The 20,911-nt window shown below is 42.3% G+C and overlaps 1 protein-coding gene and 9 non-coding genes across 10 annotated transcripts in view; 9 read left to right on the plus strand and 1 right to left on the minus strand.

The window, feature by feature from the left end:
- LOC117462643 (double-stranded RNA-specific editase B2-like) overlaps positions 1-20,911 on the minus strand; it is a 100,856-nt gene that overhangs the window by 51,032 nt on the left and 28,913 nt on the right. The window lies entirely within an intron of this gene.
- trnas-uga (transfer RNA serine (anticodon UGA)) lies at positions 6,385-6,466 on the plus strand. The gene has a single exon. It is a non-coding gene; the product is annotated as a tRNA-Ser (tRNA).
- trnas-uga (transfer RNA serine (anticodon UGA)) lies at positions 6,607-6,688 on the plus strand. Its single transcript has one exon. It is a non-coding gene; the product is annotated as a tRNA-Ser (tRNA).
- trnas-cga (transfer RNA serine (anticodon CGA)) lies at positions 6,833-6,914 on the plus strand. Its single transcript has one exon. It is a non-coding gene; the product is annotated as a tRNA-Ser (tRNA).
- trnas-uga (transfer RNA serine (anticodon UGA)) lies at positions 7,055-7,136 on the plus strand. Its single transcript has one exon. It is a non-coding gene; the product is annotated as a tRNA-Ser (tRNA).
- On the plus strand, positions 7,281-7,362 carry trnas-uga (transfer RNA serine (anticodon UGA)). The gene has a single exon. It is a non-coding gene; the product is annotated as a tRNA-Ser (tRNA).
- Positions 7,503-7,584, plus strand: trnas-uga (transfer RNA serine (anticodon UGA)). Its single transcript has one exon. It is a non-coding gene; the product is annotated as a tRNA-Ser (tRNA).
- trnas-uga (transfer RNA serine (anticodon UGA)) lies at positions 7,725-7,806 on the plus strand. The gene has a single exon. It is a non-coding gene; the product is annotated as a tRNA-Ser (tRNA).
- Positions 9,281-9,362, plus strand: trnas-cga (transfer RNA serine (anticodon CGA)). The gene has a single exon. It is a non-coding gene; the product is annotated as a tRNA-Ser (tRNA).
- On the plus strand, positions 9,506-9,587 carry trnas-cga (transfer RNA serine (anticodon CGA)). The gene has a single exon. It is a non-coding gene; the product is annotated as a tRNA-Ser (tRNA).

Consider the following 20,911-nt stretch of genomic DNA (forward strand, 5'->3'; position numbering starts at 1 on the left):
CATATTTAGACATATTTCTATATTGGATGCATTTTGGATAAGTGAGCTCCATCGTGCAGTCAAACTTAGTGGGGCATGTCAGTGAGCAATTTCACTGATGGATTCTGCAATCTCCACACTTCTCTTGGGCTCCCGCTTCATGGAAACATTAGCAATATGGTTTGTGTGCCCATTTCACTTAATTGCAGGGATGCTCAGCGGGGAAAAGTGCGATACTACGTCTTCAAGGGTTAGGAGTCTCATTTCCTCTGCAGCTCAATGTGGAGAGAACTGCTGCTGCCAGAGTTTGAGTTTGGATCGCCTCTGGGACTTAAAACACTACGAGACAGTTAGATTGAAAGGGTTTGATCTGTAGATGTTCGGCATGTATGTTTTCTACCTTTTGTTTGTTTCCTGTTCATCTGCATAAGAGGTGGGAAGTAGTGGAGTACAAATACTTCATTCCTGTTCTTAAGTAAATTTTTCTGGTATAAGTACTTTACTCCACTACTTATTTTAATGCCGTCTTTTTACTTTTACTTCTGACATGTTTAACACAAATACCTGTACTTTCTACTTCTTACATGTTTAACACAAATACCTATACTTTCTACTTCTCACATGTTGAACTCAAATACCTGTACTTTCTACTTCTTACATGTTGAACACAAATACCTGTACTTTCTACTTCTCACATGTTGAACACAAATACCTGTACTTTCTACTTCTCACATGTTGAACACAAATACCTGTACTTTCTACTTCTTACTAGTTGAACCCAAATACCTGTACTTTCTACTTCTTACACGTTGAACCCAAATACCTGTACTTTCTACTTCTTACATGTTGAACACAAATACCTGTACTTTCTACTTCTTACATGTTGAACTCAAATACCTGTACTTTCTACTTCTTACATGTTGAACTCAAATACCTGTACTTTCTACTTCTCTCATTTTCCAAACAGCTGGTTCCTTTAGTCTGAATGTGTGTTGGTGCGTGATCATTATTCGTTAGAGTCATTGCGTGCCTATTGGTTGGAACACGATCCGTGTATCCATCACTTCCTGGTCTTCTCTAAAGAAGAGGGACCAATGGAAACGTTGTCATGTTGCCGTTGTTCAGCATGGAAACATTAATTCGCTAACAATGACATTATTGTTCTATTAATATAAAGGGAGGTCAGGTACTCTTTAAAGCAGCTGCTAGTTATGGGTACTTTTTACTGAAGCCCATACTTCTTTACTTTTACTTGAGTAAAGAAGTTTAGTCAGTACTTCTACTTTTACCAGAGTATTTTTAAACACAAATCTGTACTTCTACTTGAGTAAAGGATGTGTGTACTTTTGCCATCTCTGATCTGCATTATGAACTAACCTCAAAGCAGGGTTAGTTAAGTAAAAAAGAATAACTTGACACCAAATCCTCCTTCAATGCATGTTCAGACTTGGGTACTTACTGAGTGAGGTTAACCAAATCCACAACTTTGATTAGCTGTTGGACAACTTCAGTTGCATTTACAGAAAAGGCACTGTTTTTCAGGGAGAAGCCATTTTCCAGGAAATTCAAGATCCAATAATTAAGGCAGAGTGGGACATTTTCACGAGTCGTTGACAGAGTGAAGATACTTAAATGTAGTGACATTAGTTGCAATTCCAAACAGAGGTAACTGAGGATCCATAGGTAACCATTAGTGATGGCAGTTTGACACTGAAGCTTCGAACGGAGCTTCAACCCTGGACTTCCTATTCCATAGAAGCAGTGCTTCGAAGCTTGCTTCAAATCACGTGACATATGACGTCCGAAGCAGCAACTGCTTCATTTCCTGAATGAATCACTTGACTGGTTCGCACATGGGTTCGCGGTCCATTCACGTGATTCAATGCACTGCCTCGTCTCGATTCTGACAGGTGACAGGTTGAAACAGTTTCAAATTTGAGCGCTTCAACACTTTATGACCGCTCTAAACAATGCGCAATGTGTGGGTCGTAGTTTGGATTGTTGCGGTTGAGTTGTTGTTGGTATTGCATTTGATATCATTATAGAGCAAGCCAGGAAGAAAGATAGGTCGTTCTGGCTCAGGAAACACTTCGAAATGTGGAGAAGTTCTGAACAAAAAGACAGTTATCAGTAATATAAAAATAGTGAAATATTTTAAGGAATAGATAGCCCAGTGGGTAGAGCCGGCGGCCTGAATGCGGCGATATCCTCCGCGCAGCTGGTTCAAAGCCCGGAATGGATGTACTTTTAATCATTGCTTTTCAACTTTAATAACTGATAAAAGGCCCTCTCCTCCCAAAAAAATGTCCAGCACTCTCTCTCTTCTCAATAACCCAATACACACAATTATCAATCTTTAATTGCAAATAGAACATGATATTCAGTCTTAGTGTGTGTGTGCATCAAATATTTTTCAAGGCAAAGATACGTTAAACCAGCCTTGCACTTCGCCAGGAGAGGTCGCTGTAACTGAAGCTTCGAGAAATGAACCTATTTCCGACACAATTGTCCAAGTGGTTCGATGCTTCATTCAAAGCTTCATTTTGCCATCACTAGTAACCATAACAGATCCCCGCTTGCAGAGCAAAGAGACAGGAAAATAAAGGCAAGAAGCAGCAACTGTGGAAAAGTTGGTGGGTATATGTACTGATAGTGCTGATTAAGTAAAGTGGAAACAGGTGAACAGGTGGATCAGAGAGTCAAGTGCAAAAGTCTTAAGGCGTCTGGTGGATGGATTGGGAATGACATGTCCAGAGGGTTCATAGGAAGGTGGGTGGTCTGGAGGGAGTGAGAAGTTACTGGAGAAAGGGGCCATCAGGCAGACTGGGCAAAAAAACACAAGAAATCCAGCCCAAACATTGATTATTGACACTTGAAATAGTATTGACCCAAAAAGAAGAGCAATTACATAATTCAAAGTTACTTACTGACAAACATTAACTGAACCAGATGTGAATCCCAAAACAATCCTGGAACACCATTTTACTTTTGCACACATCTGGATGATGAGCTTCCAGTCTTTCGAACCAATGGCTGCTGATTTTTTCTCTTCTTATTGAATTTTGTCTCTTTTTGCTATTTCAACAGGCAGTACAGTAGGTTGGAAACATGTCTTACAAAATAACATATATTTGTAAAGAACTTAAAAGCATGAAAGACAATTCAAAACAAAAACATATTTCTGTCCACCATGCAATTGTTCCCCAATCAATCATGTGTCGCAGTAGACCCTAAACTTTTGAATGGTAGTGTCACTAGACCTTGATTGCCTGATCATAATTTAAAAGAAAAACCACCATGAAATGAAAACAAATGAAACCCAATCACTCAAACTGATAGAGTGAGAGTCAAGCAGCAGGCGAGGGCATTAAAAGCTAAAACGAGGACATTGTCAGCAGTCAACAGCCTGCCATAGATTATTGCTGTCATTGTTATTATCTCTCATTGCGACTTCATTGCACATTGCCATATGTTTCAAGCAATAATTGCATCACTTACTTCCAAATAATGATCATCTGTCTGTTGATTTGAAAGAAGACGTGAAACACTGAACTACAATAAGAGTTAGACTTAGAAAAAGCTGTGTAGTCTGTTCTCACTGAGAAGGGAAGATAATGATATTTCATCTGCAGTTAAATCATAAACACGCAAGTGCAACAATTACATTAGATGAATAATTAGTAAAAGCAGTATGTGTTTTCCGTCTTTCCTATGACTGACATGCATGCACACACCCACTGCCATATACACAGGCCCAATCCCAAACCACGCCCTACACCCTACCCCTACACCCTACCCCTCTGTTTGCGCGTTCGCGCGGAGGGTCCGCCATATTGAGGGCTGTTCCAAAGCAACGATTGTGGAGCGGTGAGAAGGGGGAGTGGGCTATCAAGCCCTCAAACAGCGAGTCTGCAGCGGTGCTGACTTGAGTCCGGTCTCTACCTGACCAGTCTCAACGCTGTGTGTGTCCGTCAGGAAACACGCTGTTTACAAGTAGTTCCAGCAAACATCCACTGATAAGCTGCGTTTTTAATTTAGGATCAAACCTGTGTTTAGTCTAGAAAAAGGTAAATGTGTGCATTTTATTATAAAGTTGTGTATATTTACAGACTGTTGAAAAAACTAAGATAACACAATTAAAGATGTTTGGAGTTTTATTTGAGTTATTAATTTAAACTTTGTGTCTAAGAGATGCTGATTTGAAACCGTTGTATACAGTTACGGCACTTCCTGTTTCTGCCGGAGAGAGGGGAGGCCGTCCCAAAGCTTGCTGCTGTATTTACTCCCTCCATCTGACAGGAGGAGCCTCGTTGAGCTGCGAGTGTGGCTACAGACGGAGTTCAATCCGTCACGGAGGGGTAGGGTCGAGGGAGTGGTTTGGGATTGGGCCTAAATGACAAGTTCCGCCCGCTGTGAGGTCTATGCAAGAGGTGCAGTGACGCGTCCTAAAACCCAGAAGTAAGCTTCGCTCGACAGAAACAATGGGATTTCTCCATAGGATTTGCTTGAAAATAAGGTCTGTGGAAAACGAACCTGTTAGATAAATGCACGTTTTGTTCAGCCGGATAATATCCACATGTATACCCTACTTTTATTATTTTCGAATCATAAATCTAATCGATAGATTTATAATTAGCATAAATTCGTTCATGATGGCTGGCACATGATAGTGATTACATCGTTGCGAAATTATTAACCGAGTCATTTTCAAGATTGAGTTACAAAGATAGACTGGAGTGGCAAAGGATCAGCTGCATGACCCCGCCATGAAGTGCTTCATCCAAAAGGACAGGAGGATGAACTTTGTGTTTAAGTGATTTCATGCCCAGCCCTCCCATTTGACATTCCTGCCCTCCCCCAATAAACACGTTTTTTATTATTTATAAAAATTTAAAAATATATATATTACATTTTTTTAATTATAAATAAACTGTGAACTTTTATGCTGCGATGTATGTGATGTCAGATAGTATACAAAATAAATAAATCGCAGGCTACCTCAAATAAATGCATGTGTCTTTGTCCACATTTAGACCAATCACAGCGTCGCACTCTGCCGCCTATTCTGGATTTGTTTATTGTTTATTGTGCATTCTGTAGACTCGCATTTCTGTTTGAATTACAAAATGGACATCAGAAATTGGCTTAAAAGCTCTAAGGATTTATTCAAACGAAATAGCGATGAAAGAACTGCAGCAGATGCAGCAGATGCAGCTGCTGGCGACCCCGCACCTGCCGTTGCAGCAGCACGCCTTAATGTCACAAGCTTGACCTCGGCAATACAGGCACGTCTGTTTTCCCAGTTAAAAAGTTTCTGTTAAATTTCTGTTCTACCATTTTGTATGCGAGTCACATGGGGTGTGGGCTCCTGCCTCAATCTATCTCCATCCACTTGTTTTCGGATTTGAGACAGCATAATCTGTGAGTACATTTATTTAGAGATACATTTGACCTAATCTGCTACCTTTATTTTTGCAGTTGATGAAACATTTGATGTATATTTACCATATGTTTTGAAGCCGAATGGTTAGGGTGTTGGACTTGAAGGCATTGAGGCATTAAACTTATTAAAGGTCACCTATTATGCAAAATGCACTTTTTTATGTCTTTTATACGTGTGTGTCCGGAGATTTTTCCTCCTTACCCACATCTCTAAAAACGGGAGATGTTTCCCCCCCCCCCCCTCTGCGGCATTATAATGTCTGTCTTTTCACTGAATTGTCGTCTTGAAAAGGGAACTCGCAACAATTCCACAACAACTTCATCTTCACCTGTTGCACTTGTCATTTCAACGTTAAAAACAATAAAACGGCATGAATTGCTTCGTCGCATTCATCTATCCTCTGTCTCGAGCCAGTTAACTAGCGGGCCTTCTAGAACAAGTGTTCCCAAACTTTTCAGCACGCGACCCCCAAAATAACAGTGCCCGAGACTGGCGACCCCCCACTATCACATGGTGACTGGAAGAAAAAGAAAAACGTGTGCACAGGACGCACGCACTAATAGGCGTATCGAAACACGTGCATAGCGACAACACACAAGAACAGAACAGCCTGACAACCATGATATGATTTTACATATAGCAATTTAATATAAGATAACAGCAGAACTCGTGAGTCAAAGTAATCTCCATGTGAATTAGGAGAACATTGTTGCGGTGCAAACTGTAAAAATGCATAAAGGTAATAAACATATGACCATTGTTGCTGTGCATATTTACATTTGGGTAATACGCTATGTTTAATTTCAAACCCTGCTCATAGCGTTTGAAGTCTCTTTAAACTTCTGGAGCTGGCTGAATCCTGCCAATTGAGGCATCAACTTAGTTAATGCTACCAACCTTGTTATTGTTTCCCACAAGGGGCTCATACGGTTACCCGAAAATTCCATGAAGAATTAAAAACAGCTGTGATGGCCGAGTGGTTAAGGCGTTGGACTTGAAATCCAATGGGGTCTCCCCGCGCAGGTTCAAACACTGCTCACAGCGTTTGAAGTCTCTTTAAACTTCTGAAGCTGGCTGAATCCTACCAAGTGAGTCATTGACTTAGTTAAAGCTCCCAACGTGTTTCTTGTTACCCAAAAGGGGCTAATTCGGTTACCTGAAAATTAAATGAAGAATTAAAAACAGCTGTGATGGCCGAGTGGTTAAGGCGTTGGACTTGAAATCCAATGGGGTCTCCCCGCGCAGGTTCAAACCCAGCTCACAGCGTTTGAAGTCTCTTTAAACTTCTGGAGCTGGCTGAATCCTGCCAATTGAGGCATCAACTTAGTTAATGCTACCAACCTTGTTATTGTTTCCCACAAGGGGCTCATACGGTTACCTGAAAATTCCACGAAGACTGTGGGAAAAAAAGCTGTGATGGCCGAGTGGTTAAGGCGTTGGACTCGAAATCCAATGGGGTCTCCCCGCGCAGGTTCAAACCCTGCTCACAGCGTTTGAAGTCTCTTTAAACTTCTGGAGCTGGCTGAATCCTACCAAGTGAGTCATCGACTTAGTTAAAGCTCCCAAAGTGGTTCTTGTTTCCCAAAAGGGGCTCATACGGTTACCCGAAAATTCCAGGAAGAATTAAAGAAAGCTGTGATGGCCGAGTGGTTAAGGCGTTGGACTTGAAATCCAATGGGGTCTCCCCGCGCAGGTTCAAACCCAGCTCACAGCGTTTGAAGTCTCTTTAAACTTCTGGAGCTGGCTGAATCCTGCCAATTGAGGCATCAACTTAGTTAATGCTACCAACCTTGTTATTGTTTCCCACAAGGGGCTCATACGGTTACCTGAAAATTCCACGAAGACTGTGGGAAAAAAAGCTGTGATGGCCGAGTGGTTAAGGCGTTGGACTTGAAATCCAATGGGGTCTCCCCGCGCAGGTTCAAACCCTGCTCACAGCGTTTGAAGTCTCTTTAAACTTCTGGAGCTGGCTGAATCCTACCAAGTGAGTCATCGACTTAGTTAAAGCTCCCAAAGTGGTTCTTGTTTCCCAAAAGGGGCTCATACGGTTACCCGAAAATTCCAGGAAGAATTAAAGAAAGCTGTGATGGCCGAGTGGTTAAGGCGTTGGACTTGAAATCCAATGGGGTCTCCCCGCGCAGGTTCAAACCCAGCTCACAGCGTTTGAAGTCTCTTTAAACTTCTGGCGCTGGCTGATTGCTGCCAAGTGAGGCATCAACTTAATTAAAGCTCCCAAAGTGTTTCTTGTTACCCAAAAGGGGCTCATACGGTTACCCTAAAATGCCATGAAGAATTAAAAACAGCTGTGATGGCCGAGTGGTTAAGGCGTTGGACTTGAAATCCAATGGGGTCTCCCCGCTCAGGTTCAAACCCTGCTCACAGCGTTTGAAGTCTCTTTAAACTTCTGGAGCTGGCTGAATCCTGCCAATTGAGGCATCAACTTAGTTAAAGCTCCCAAAGTGGTTCTTGTTTCCCAAAAGGGGCTCATACGGTTATGTTACAATTCCTTGAAGCAGCAAGCTAAATAGCTGTGATGGCCGAGTGGATAAGCAGTGTGCGAAAAAGTACACGTCCCACCGTCCGGGACGTGTTATTTACAATATCGGACAAGTAGATCTTTCAATTGACTTGTCCGGCGGACAAGTGACGTTTTTTCGGCCTGATTTATTGACAAATTATTGATACATTTAGTTTACAAAAGGCAGAACTCATTCGCAAATTGTACGTGTCCGCCATTGTTCGTTTAGAAGTGTTAGTTTCGGTTCTGCTTGTCGATTCCTAAGGAAATGCATCTCGCCGCTTTCTGTACAGTTAGACGGGGGCGGGGCGGAGCGGGGTGGGAAGTGCAGCACAGTGGCAGGGTTGGGAAGCAAAACTCTGTTCCGAGTAGGAACAAATAACAATTGTCCGGTACCGGGATTAATAAGAGTTGTGAGGACAGGAGGCGAGGCCGAGCCCCCGAGCCCCGCGGACTGCAGCTCTCTCTATGCTCCGTATCAGCTGACCGCTGCACGGTGCAGCTCAGCGTCTCTCTCTCTCTTTCTACACACAGCAGATCCGCTGCCCGTTTAACAGCCTCATCTTTGTCAAACTTTCTTATGTTCTTTCTCTAACACATAATGAAGGTTATTAAGCGTTTTAACTCCTATGTTGTTAATATTGACCGCCATTTCCTTTATGAAGTAAAGCAGCCTCCCTGTCTGTGCAATGCAGAGATTATTTTTCTATAATTGTATTCAATAACCGTAAGAAATTCAACGGTATGAAGTGATTTGTAAATAGGAATACAGATTTGACTTAATGTTTTCATAAATATATTTTTCTCCCAGTTTGTCATGGGACTTATTTTTACCCTCTCAAAGAACCGGAATCGATAACCAAAAATAAACGGAATCGAAAAGCAGAACCGGAATCGTTAAAATCCAAACGATACCCAACCCTATGTGTGATGCAGTCAAATCTTACCGCTCACTTACGTTAGCGGTGTCGTAAAAACCGTGGGAAAATGTAAAATACGATGACGAAGAAGAAGATTCCAGTGGCCCCAATTTTTGTCCATTCTGGACAAGTGAAAAATGTATTCGGACAAGTAAATTGCCAAACTCACTTGTCCATGGACAAGTACTCTGTAAAAACTTTTTCTCACACTGATAAGGCGTTGGACTCGAAATCCAATGGGGTCTCCCCGCGCAGGTTCAAACCCTGCTCACAGCGTTTGAAGTGTCTTTAAACTTCTGGAGCTGGCTGATTGCTGCCAAGTGAGGCATCAACTTAGTTAATGCGACCAACCTTGTTATTGTTTCCCACAAGGGGCTTATACGGTTACCCGAAAATTCCATGAAGACTGTGGAAAAAAAAGCTGTGATGGCCGAGTGGTTAAGGCGTTGGACTCGAAATCCAATGGGGTTTCCCCGCGAAGGTTCAAACCCTTCTCACAGCGTTTGAAGTGTCTTTAAACTTCTGGAGCTGGCTGATTGCTGCCAAGTGAGTCATCAACTTAGTTAAAGCTACCCAACTTGTTCTTGTTTCCCAAAAGGGGCTCATACGGTTATGTGACAATTCCTTGAAGCAGCAAGCTAAATAGCTGTGATGGCCGAGTGGTTAAGGTGTTGGACTCGAAATCCAATGGGGTCTCCCTGCGCAGGTTCAAACGCTGCTCACAGCGTTTGAAGTCTCTTTAAACTTCTGGAGCTGGCTGAATCCTGCCAAGTGAGTCATCGACTTAGTTAAAGCTCGCAAAGTGTTTCTTGTTACCCAAAAGGGGCTCATACGGTTACCCGAAAATGTTATGAAGAATTATAAACAGCTGTGATGGCCGAGTGGTTAAGGCGTTGGACTTGAAATCCAATGGGGTCTCCCCGCTGTTAGAGATTTGTAAGGACAACTGGTCTGCATTCCAAATCTCTGCACCTCCCTAACAAGCTGGTTATCATACAGGAAGGAGTCCAGAACATACAAGTATCCGTTAAAACAATAATCTATTTTAATGGTGATATAACAATGCAATACAATCAATACATTACAATACAAAACCATATCATATCATATGCGTAATGTCAGGAGTAGGCCTACTCCTGGCCCTTGTTCACGGGCCGCCACGACCTTCCGGTCCGGCGGCGCCAGAAGAGAGAGGCAGAACAAAAAGCTGAATAGGCTTTCATACCAATAGATACAGGAAGGGGTGGAGTTTACTCAACCTCCACACACACACACCCCCCCCCCCCCCGACATTCCAGAGACCTCAGATGTGTCTTAAAGGATATTTCTTTGCTTCCAAAGATAACACAAATATTTCACCTCTCATATCTCCAACTTCTGGTTACACAAAATACAAAGTAATTAAACCCACACATATACTATTCAAGATATGTAGACTTCCCTGAAACATGAAATGCTAGAGATATTCCCCCACCTAGCACCATGTCCTGCATAACACCTCCCCCACAGAGCAATAAAACCCTGTTTACTGCAACTAGCCCTTTGTTCATAACCATTTTAGTCCTCACATTTATGAAAGGATAAAACAGAGAAATCAATATAAAACACAAACACAAGTATTGTTTGAACAGTATTCACTTAACTGCTACTATTGATAATTACCAGAGAAACTCAAAGGACCTCTTTTAATATCTGGAAATTGCAACAAGACTTTCTGCCATTTCAAATGTAACACACTTCTTAAATATCAGATGCTGCAATCCCCCTTTTGCACTCTTCTAAAAGAGTGCAACTTACACAAGGCACTTGAAACATAACTATTGTCATTCCTCTCCAATATCGTATAAATCCATCAGAAACTAAGATCAAAAGTATTTGAAATCGTGAAGGAACAGAACATCACTTCCCATGGCAGTGAAGGAACCATGAGGGGGCAGCTGAGTGCTAAGAAGCAGTCTCCTGGTGGTGAATCATCAGCCCGCCTGCCCGCCCCCCCCCCCCAAAGGAATAGCCCACACGACAGCTGATAGGGAGGGGGAGATGCGGCTTTCCCTTCACGGGTGGAACTGATCAGAGAGCTGTAGACTCCTCTGCTGCCTCGACAAGTCCCCCAGCCCACTGCCAGCCGCTTCCAAGTCGTCTGCTGCATGGATGTCCTCAAGGTCCTTCTCCTCCAGTCCGCTGATGACAGCATCCGTGTCGACCTCCATGACGAGACCCAGATCCGTCTTGATGTCGTCCCCTGGTCCTAGCAGGTGGTTTCCCCGCCGCACACTGGCTCCCGTGGTACGAGCTGTCCCCCTTTCCTCCTATGCGGACGGCCTGAGAGATCCGCTGGGTCACTCGGTCGGGGCCGGAGCACCTGGGGTTGATCCACCTTGTCCCGATGACCTTCAGCCTCCTGCGTCTCGGGTCCCCCTTTTAGCGTCAACAACCTGTGTGGAGAAATCTGATACAAAATCCCTCAAGCCTACGCTCCGGGCTCTGGGGCCCTCAGCCGTTTGACCCACCACTGCGTAGGCAACTTGGAGCCTGTTGGTGGGGTGTCTTAAAACAACAGACGTCTGTGAACAGGTTTTCTAAATTAATTGTGCAGCTTCAGAATCTTAATACTTGGACTGTGCCAACTAAATAAGAACCCCAACATCTTTAGGTAAACTAAATAACATATTTCAATAGCTCTGAATTTCTGACAAGCATCTGTGTTTATTTTTAAATGAAATCCTTGAGATCCCATTAAAAATCTAAATATGATTTGAACTGCTAATGTTTCTGGTAAAGAAACACACTAATGTTATGGATTCAAAAACAACCAAAATCACAATACTAACAAAGTGAATGGCTTCCTGGTGATACTGCTTCTACCCATCAGTGCTTAGATATTATCCCGCTGAAAAAATGAATACAGAATTCCAACAAACTGTCCTCAAATGTCTTTCTATTATAAATGTAGGTGAAATGTATATCCCCATAATGACCTCAACAATAAAGTCTATGGCTTTTACTTCTTTACCAGACTAGTTACATGATGTTGTTTAAATTACATTGTGTCTCATTACATTACTATGTTTTAGCTTTAACTGTGAATATGTTCTTTCTACATTTCAAACCTCAGTTACTTTAATACCTGTTGAAACATTAGTTGAAACATTACTCACAGGTCAACTTCTTCAGTATTCCATTCTGGACTTACATCTCTCTGGTAGCCCCTTGGCCACTGATTCTTTATCTGTGTTACCTGCTATAACTCAATCAATATTAGAGACATGTCAACATTCATCAAACAGCATCTTATCCCCAGATATGGAGCAGGTCAATTCTAAAACTGTCAATCAATGGTCGGATTGAACAATTGAGTTTGGGCAGCCGGTTACTTTCAGTCCCTAAATGAAAAATGTACATTGTGAAGTTTACACTCCCCCTTTTTTACACATTAACTCATGTGTAAACAAAATCCTGTATGGGAAGAAAACCTTCAGGTCATAATGGATTATAAGACAATACCCAACATTTTTCCCAAATGTACATCCATCATTTCCACAGTAAACACTTCAGTGAAATGAAGTGTTTCTCTCCATCTTTCAGTCCTAAAAGAAAAATAATCTTCATGTTTTAGTTTGAGTTTCACATTCTGCAAACCGCCACCTCCTGTGGGAGTGAAATATCATCAAGCAGAAAGTAAACGGGTCACATGTGGGCGGTTTCCCCTTTTGTGGAATGTTTAGGAAACCTCCCATTTCACACATTATTATAACACAAAAATAATGTGTTAGTCCAAAAACATGCTTGATTAGTCATTGTTTTAAATCATGCAGTTGCACTGATCAGATGCAGACATACACTCACTCACACACACTCACACTGTCAGGTTGTAAAGTCAGGTTTGGTCAGGTTCACCTCAGAGTCAGTCATTGACAGTGCCTTCCCAAGTTACCCTGTCGGTCAGGGTCAAAGGTCAGTTGGTCTCAGTCTTTTTGGCCATGTGTCGTGCCCTGCAGAGATGTTCCCGCACAGGCCAGCATCCTCCGTCTATAAAAATCTGTATATATGGAGCGCCATCATTTATTAATTCACAATTACAACTATAATGTTCAAGATATCTCCAACCCCTCATTGCCGTTTCCCACATTCCCTGAAAAGTGTCACCTCCTTAGAGTACTACTACTATTACTGCAATTCATTTACACCTAATTAGTATTACAATGACTAATAGATCTATTTCAGAAACTTGTGTACATCACTATTATCTTGTGTCAAAACATTACTAGGATCTGTAAAGCACTGCTATGTATTCCATAACTCATTATATTAATTTATCTTCAATTCTGTTGCACTTAAAGAACAATGTTACCCTCTTTAACAGTGCGTGGAACCCTGGGTGTCCGAACATGCAACAATTACTCCCTATTTCATCAAGGATTTAAAAACAGAAGTCATTTCGTATGTCCATCCGGAGCCCTCCTATGGTAATAACTATGCCACAATGGTGGAACCAGTACCTCAAATTGAAATACTATATTTTGTTTAGAACCAGCTTTCCCTTCAACATGACCTATATAAATAAATATTTGTCGGATCTTATAGAGCTGTTACTAAAACTCTCCCTTTGAACTGATCAATACTGTAACAAATTAAAACACTACCAAATTCACACACGAATAAAAAGTCGAGTGCATACTTCCTTCACGCCCCCCCCCCCTTTTCTATCAGTGTGTTTTAGAATGATTTTTCACTTCACTTTAATAGTTCTCCTCTTTTCCGCTATTTTTTATTTACCAATTGACTAATTTATGGTCAATACATCTTCTTATCTTCACTTATTTATCAAGTCAATTCAAGTTCTTTACAATACATTAGTAGATACCTTGTGAAGTATTCACAATAACTAATCCCCTCTAGGATATGAAATCCATTCATCTTTAAGCAGATACTATTTCCTTATTTATCTTTTGTTCATGATAACAATGGTATAACAACCACACGTTTTACCCATAGCTAGTTTCTATAACAAGATTATTATGTGTGACATAATAATCAGATGTCTTGTTTGCTAACCAAGAATATTAAACTTTAATCTTTTCAGCATTCCAGACCATCATATAAACAAGCAGCCTCCCATCTAAACACTAAGCATTAAGGTTTCTACACCACCAACTGGGAAACTCTTGCACAATTATGCTGTAAAATCATTGCATCATTCCTCCAGAACAATCTGAGACAAGCATGTCTCAAGATCTTGTCATAATGAGCACAGTCAGTGATGCAGCTGTAGTCAGTGGCAGGGTCCCCACAAAAGCTAGGACCGGCCCTGGTCAGTGGGCTCCAAGGAAACTCTCCCTGGCTTTGAGATGAGGGAAGGAATCACTTGGCAGACACACGTTGTCCTCTGTACGGCAGAAATCCCCCAAAACCGCAGTACCTCTTCACACCACTGTTGCCTTGACAACGAGGCACAAGCATAATGTCAATATCTCCTCAGAGATGCATTCTTTGCACACTTCTTCTGTTCGCAGTGAGCAACTCTTCACCAACACACTGATTCAGAGAACCCAAAAGGTGGTGCAGAACTATCCAATGCTGCTGTAATCACATTCAGCTACTGAGAAAAACTCAATTTAAATCTCTCTCCCAACGGGTTACAAAATAAAACGGCTGAGTGTCTATATGGTCAGGAATGCCGAAACATGTGAATGTTAAAACAAATCAATGGCAGTAGTCTACCCAGATTCTTTACTCCATTAAAAGTAGTAAAACCACATTGTAAAATCTCTTTTGTCTAGTTGAAGTCCTGCTTACTTCATCTTTAAAATCTTCTTTAATTTGAAACCAAAAAAGGTCTTCCTTCTCCACCATGATCCTATCTCTACATCAAAGTCCATACAAACTGATGATTTATCTTTAGAAACCATGAGGAATGACAGTTCTCATAAAACACTATTCTTCCTTACTTCAGTTCTAAACCAAATGAGCCAAACAGGAAACCCCCTTTACCACTTGCTTATTCTATCTACTTGGTTAATTCTATTCATTTTCAAATTGTTTATCTAAGTTGTATTACAAGCATGGTGAGGTTACAGAATACACAAATAACTGTATTCAATCCGCGCCGTATTTGAAAACTGTAATGACTTAAAATCAATATTTAAGGACGTAATATAAGTTAAATATATTGTTAAGCTAATTACCGTTTTATTGTGAAGGCATCTCTGGCGAACAGCGGCCTTTGGCTTTTATTGTAAAAGGCCGTTCCGGAAATATACACCGTAATGTGAACAGTGAGTTCGACTTCTAGAAACACGGCAAGTTACGATAACAATGGTTCTAATGCATTAACTAAAGTCATGAAAGAGACAAGGAGGGGGAAAGGCATGTGAAAGCAAGCAATGAACTGAAAATGCCACCAATCCTCTGTTTTAATGTGATGGCGGACATTGAAAACCGAAGCGGGCATAAGCACCCCTGTCATATATGTGAGAGAGATTTTCTTTTCAGCAATGTTGATGGAAGAAATGGAGGCTGGAGTCCGCTTTATATCAAACACTGGGTTTATTGAGAGCCACGGCCGTGAGTGAGCTCAAAGCGTTTACACAAGATGCTATGAGAAAACCCTCCAACTCACTGAAGCATTACACAGAAAACACAGACGATCTACCGGAGAATCCGGGAGGGGCCTCTATTTCGCGCGTCTTCTGATCGATAATCACAAAAACACATGGATTCAGAGACAAAGACAGTCTGTTAAAGTCCTCTGGCAGTTAGTCACAGTCCCCCAACAGGAAAGCGGAACCTTTAACCCTTTAACCTTTAAACCTTTAAACCCCTGCTCTAAGTTATGGCAGACCTATGTGAAACACAAAATGCTTTTTGGTACAAACACTTAAACAAAATATTTCCCTCACAGATCCACGCTTTTATCAATTCATTGATAACCAATTAACATTAGTCTAAGAATATTTTCAGTCACTACTTGAATCAAATAAAACGTCCTCAGAGTTGGGTGGATTCCTCATTACATTAATTACATCAAAAACAGAATAAGATTGGAACAGCCAATCACAATGGTTGATACAGACAACCATAATAGAAAAATCATCTTTCTTCAGTGTTTGATTTCTTTTGTCAAAAAGCACAATAATAACACACATGTAATACAAAAATATAATAGTAAAATATATGTTTCAAAAAACAAGATCTTTTATCATTTATCCCTCAGTTAATCTCATTCATCAAACACAAATTCAAATTCAGCTTACATCTTTAAAGATTTACTTCAAGGCAATTCATAATTAAAACACAATTAGAATGTAGGATTATAAGAAATCCAATTGAGGTATAAAATCAGAATCAATAGGGATTCAGTTAAAAATTCACAGTTAAGGTATAAATTCACAGTGATGAATCGATCAATCTGTAATCTGTAAAGCTACAGTGTCCTCCATTTTTAGCATTACTTTACGTTTACTTCAATACACTTATTCAAGAGTAAGGCACTTTACTACATACATTTTATTCAAATACATTTGTTCAAAAATCTGAAAAGGAGAAGTCAGACATTTTATTGAAAACAACCTGAGAAAGGAAAAGTCAAAACATGTATTCTTAACAACCTGAGAAAGGAAAAGTCAAAACATTTATTCTTTATTCTGAGTGTCAACTTTAATCAATTTATCAATCGCTGAAAGGAGGTACCCAAGGTACCGGAACTACCACGGAGACCCATGGGTCTGGAAGCTCGGCGTCGTACATCAACATTGTGTCATCTACAGTAGAGTACCCCACTAGCCTCTGTGGGGCCTGGAGGGCAGTCTTGGCAACCCTGTGTATGGCTAATTTAATTACAGTGATCAAACAGGTCACTAGGATTAGCACAACCAAGATAAACACTGCAACAGTAACAACAAATTTAACCAACCCCGCTCCCCAGGATCCAAGAGTTCCGCTTAAATCCCCAAGTGTAAACCCATGAGTTTCATGCAATTCTTTTATCCCCTTAGCTGTGTCCTGGACCATCTCCGTAACTTCAGGTGTGGCGTCAGAGACAAAGGAACAGCACTCTGCACCAATTACTTTACATGCGCCCCCCTGGGCAGCTAAGAGGAGGTCCAGCGCCATGCGATTCTGTAGTGCTACCGTCCTAACTTCCTGCAGTTCTTTATGTTCCGCTAGCATCGCGATACTTGATACATTTAGATGATGCTCCACTACTTTGGATAATGCCATGATCTCCTGCTGACTAACATAAATGCCGTACCAGGGCAAAAGTAGGCTCGCTACCTGTTGTCCTTTTGTAATGGACCTGCTGTTCCTGTGTAGAGAGGGAAGTATCGCTGCAATCTCATTTGCCTCTACTTTACGGATTAAAGGAATTAGGTAGGCTAGATAACAGGTGCCATAAAAAACGTCATATGGTACGCAGCCATAAGCCCGGTCGCCACAAACTAAGTAAACTCTCTGTGGGAGGGGAATTCTGGCTAATGTTACCCTCACTATGGTATTACAGTCGCTGTGTCCCACATCCGGAGAGGTGTGAGATCCTGCTTCATTCTGGAAACAGATGGACACATTCTTCCATTCGTGTACTGCAATTGGGGGAACATATACTGAACAGTCCCGTGTAGGGGGATTGCCTAAGGGTATTGGTTTCGTGCAATCATGTATTTTAACCTCAACGGAGTTCACTGTTCTGGAGCCAAACCAGGGCACAACTGTTACCAAAGCTTCAACCAGCAAAGATGCCAGGTGTGGTTGTTTTGTGCATGTTGGACTTGTGGAATTAACCGAACAATTAGTTTGTACCAGAGCTAACTGGAATCTGTATTCAAAAGCTAGGTTAATGTATTTCTTCACATATATTAGTTTTAAAAACATCAATCGTTTGAAACCGTCAGGCAGATAATTTGTATTTACTGTCTCAACAATGAGAGAGACTAGACCCTTGTACTGTAACGGTTTATCAGAGTCTGTTGGGTATGACGGAGTATAGCAGTCCTCAGCCTCATCGCTAATCCTAGAGTAAATGTCGTTCCAGCTGATTCATTTGTAGTCTGCTCTTGCAAACGGAATTGGGCTAAACATAGGGGAATGCATGGATTCTGGCATATTTTGGCATTGCCAACAGTTACTAATATTACGTTCATGGGCGTAGTCTAACATTAAGTTTACTGCAGAATTAGTTTTAGTTTGTTTAAAAGGAGTGATTAAGGCCTTTTTTGAAGAATCTACCTCACCTCCTGAGTGTTTATGTGGAGTGGATGGAACATTTGTTTTTTCCTCTGGTTCAGACAGGTCGCACACAGCAGCACCTGGATCGGAAACCTGGTAAGCTGGTTTCCTATCTCTACATGTTACTTCATCCCTTATCATTGCCTTATACTGCTCTCTAGTGCTACACCACAGTTCTGGGGGCATGTTTTCAATGGTGTCGAGTGCCATTCTCACCCCTCCCGACGCCACTCCGTCCGCACGGTACTGGTCCATTGGATATAAGTCCCATGTTGACCAAACTGAGGACACATAAAATACAATAATACAGTTAGATGAATCACATATTGAAGCTGGACAGTTAAAATAAATAGTCTTTGATTTGTGATCAGGGAGGGAGACAATCCTCCTGATTCTTCCTCCTTTTCTTTCTCGTTGTGTCTCTCGCACCATACTGAGTGTCTGTGTGGTGATTGGATACAACCTGTCCTTGTCGCTAGGCACTGATTTGCCCGTTGGTGTCGTTTTGCCCTCAGGGTCTGGGCCCTGAGTGGTCAAGTCGTCTGCGCTCGTAGATAAGAGCACCTTATTTTCTTCCTCAGACGGGCGAGATCCCTCGCCACCTGTCGTTGGGATTCCCACAGCTCCATCTAGCAGGGTGACCTTGGCCAGGTACAGAAGACCCAGCATGACGATGATGATGACTGCCTTCACACGCCAGCATCCGGTAGAGGGGAGAGACGACATCTTGTAGCGTGTATCCACTCCGGTCTCCCTTGTACTCTCAGTGCTGTTCTGGTCACTATTAACACCTGGAAAGGACCTTTCCACCTGGGAGACAGAGCATCTTTTTTCAAGAGATTTGATTAGTACATTATCACCAATCTGAAATGGGTGGGTGAGCTCCTCTCCCGGCTGGGGAAGCCTGTCAGCCACCTGCCTGTGAAACTTTCTCAACATGTCAGTTAGATATTTGACATAGTTAGTCATGTAATCCTCTGTCCACAAAAGAGTGAGTTTGTGGGGTGTTACTGGGGGGCTAGATCCTGCGAACATTACCCTTCCCATCAATACCTCGTGTGGGCTAAGCCCTGTCGTTGCATTTGGTGAGCTTCTGATGGAGCACAGAACTAGCGGCAGCGCGTCTACCCATTTTAGTCCTGTGGTCAACATTGTTTTAGTGAGTTTCTCCTTTATAGTCAAGTTCATTCTCTCAACCTGGCCTGAGCTCTGTGGGTGATAGGGAACATGCAATTGCCATTTGAACCCTAACACTGTAGCTAGACTCTGGGTTATCTTCGAAATGAATGCTGGACCTCTGTCACTGTTAATTCCTGTGGGCACACCAAATCTAGGAATAACATCTTTGAGAAGACACTTTACAACTGTTCTAGCGTCTTCTTTTCTGGTAGGGTAGGCCTCTACCCATTTGGAGAACTGGCACACTATTACCAAAATATATTTGAATCCTTGGCATGGTGGCATATGTGAAAAGTCAATTTGCATATTTACAAAGGGCCCCGAGGGGGGCGGTAAGTGTTCATGCTGAATTTGACCACTTCTTCGTCTTGTCTGCTGGCATATCATACATCTGTCTACAAGGGTCTGTGTAGCTAGTGTGATGCCTGGAGCAAACCATTGGGACTTTATAATCCCATTCATCCCTCCTTTTCCTACATGTGATTTGCCATGTGCAACATGTGCCAAAACATGGAGGAACGAACGTGGACAGACCATCCGTCCGTCTGGGTGGAGCCACAAGCTGGACTCAGCGTCAAGTGTACAACCTCGTCTTAGCCATAAATCTTTCTCCCTAACATCAGCGCGGGCTTGCATGTCCGCGACATCATTAAAGGAAGGCAAAGAAATGGGCTCTGCGGGTTGTGTCAAGGGGCATTGGAGCACCATAGAAGAGGAGGAAACTGCTGCTTGTTTAGCCGCGGTGTCGGCTAACGCATTTCCACGCGAGATAGGATCATCAGAATTTGTGTGAGCAGCGCACTTAACCACTGCTAGCTGTGTAGGGAGCATGATAGCGTTTAATAGCTGAGCTACTAACGCATGAATAGGCTTACCGGCCGATGTTAAGAAACCGCGCATTTTCCACAAGACACCAAAATCATGGCACACACCAAATGCATACCTGGAGTCTGTGAAAATGGTTGCAACACTGTCTTTAGCCAAAATACACGCCCTCAGCAGAGCATACAACTCTGCAGCCTGAGCTGACGTGCCATTTGGCAAGGCCCGGCTTTCTAAAACTTCCCAGTCATTTACAACAGCATAGCCTGCTAAGTGTACTGTGTCAGACGGCCTGCTCGCAGACCCGTCTGTGTATAGAATCATATCTGAATTAGGGATAGGAGTTTGCAACATATCAGTTCTGGGGGAAGAAGATATGTCAATCGTTGTGACACAGTCATGTGTGATTTCAAAATCTGGAATTGGCACCAGCGTAGCTGGGTTTAGAGGGGGAGAGCGTTTAAGTGTGATGTGTGGGCTTGAAAGAATTATCGCTTCATAACCAGAGCGCCTTGCTGCTGTCATATGCTGAGTAGCAGAGGTGTTCAGAATATGTAAAACTGCATGTGGAGCATGTACTACACAGTCACTGGCCAGTACAATGGGAGAGGATTGTTTGATAACAATTGCAACTGCGGCCACTGCTCGCAGACATGACGGCATACCGAGTACCACAGGGGAGAGTCGAGACGAGTAGTATGCAACAGGCCGGAAATTAGAGCCATGCTTCTGCACCAAGATGCCCGTTGCGAAGCCCCCCTTCTCATGGACATGCAGGTGAAACGGCTGATGGTAATCAGGGAGCCCCAGGGCCGGAGCTGATGTCAG

Source organism: Pseudochaenichthys georgianus, chromosome 17 (genome assembly GCF_902827115.2).
Source record: "Pseudochaenichthys georgianus chromosome 17, fPseGeo1.2, whole genome shotgun sequence".
Taxonomy (NCBI): domain Eukaryota; kingdom Metazoa; phylum Chordata; class Actinopteri; order Perciformes; family Channichthyidae; genus Pseudochaenichthys; species Pseudochaenichthys georgianus.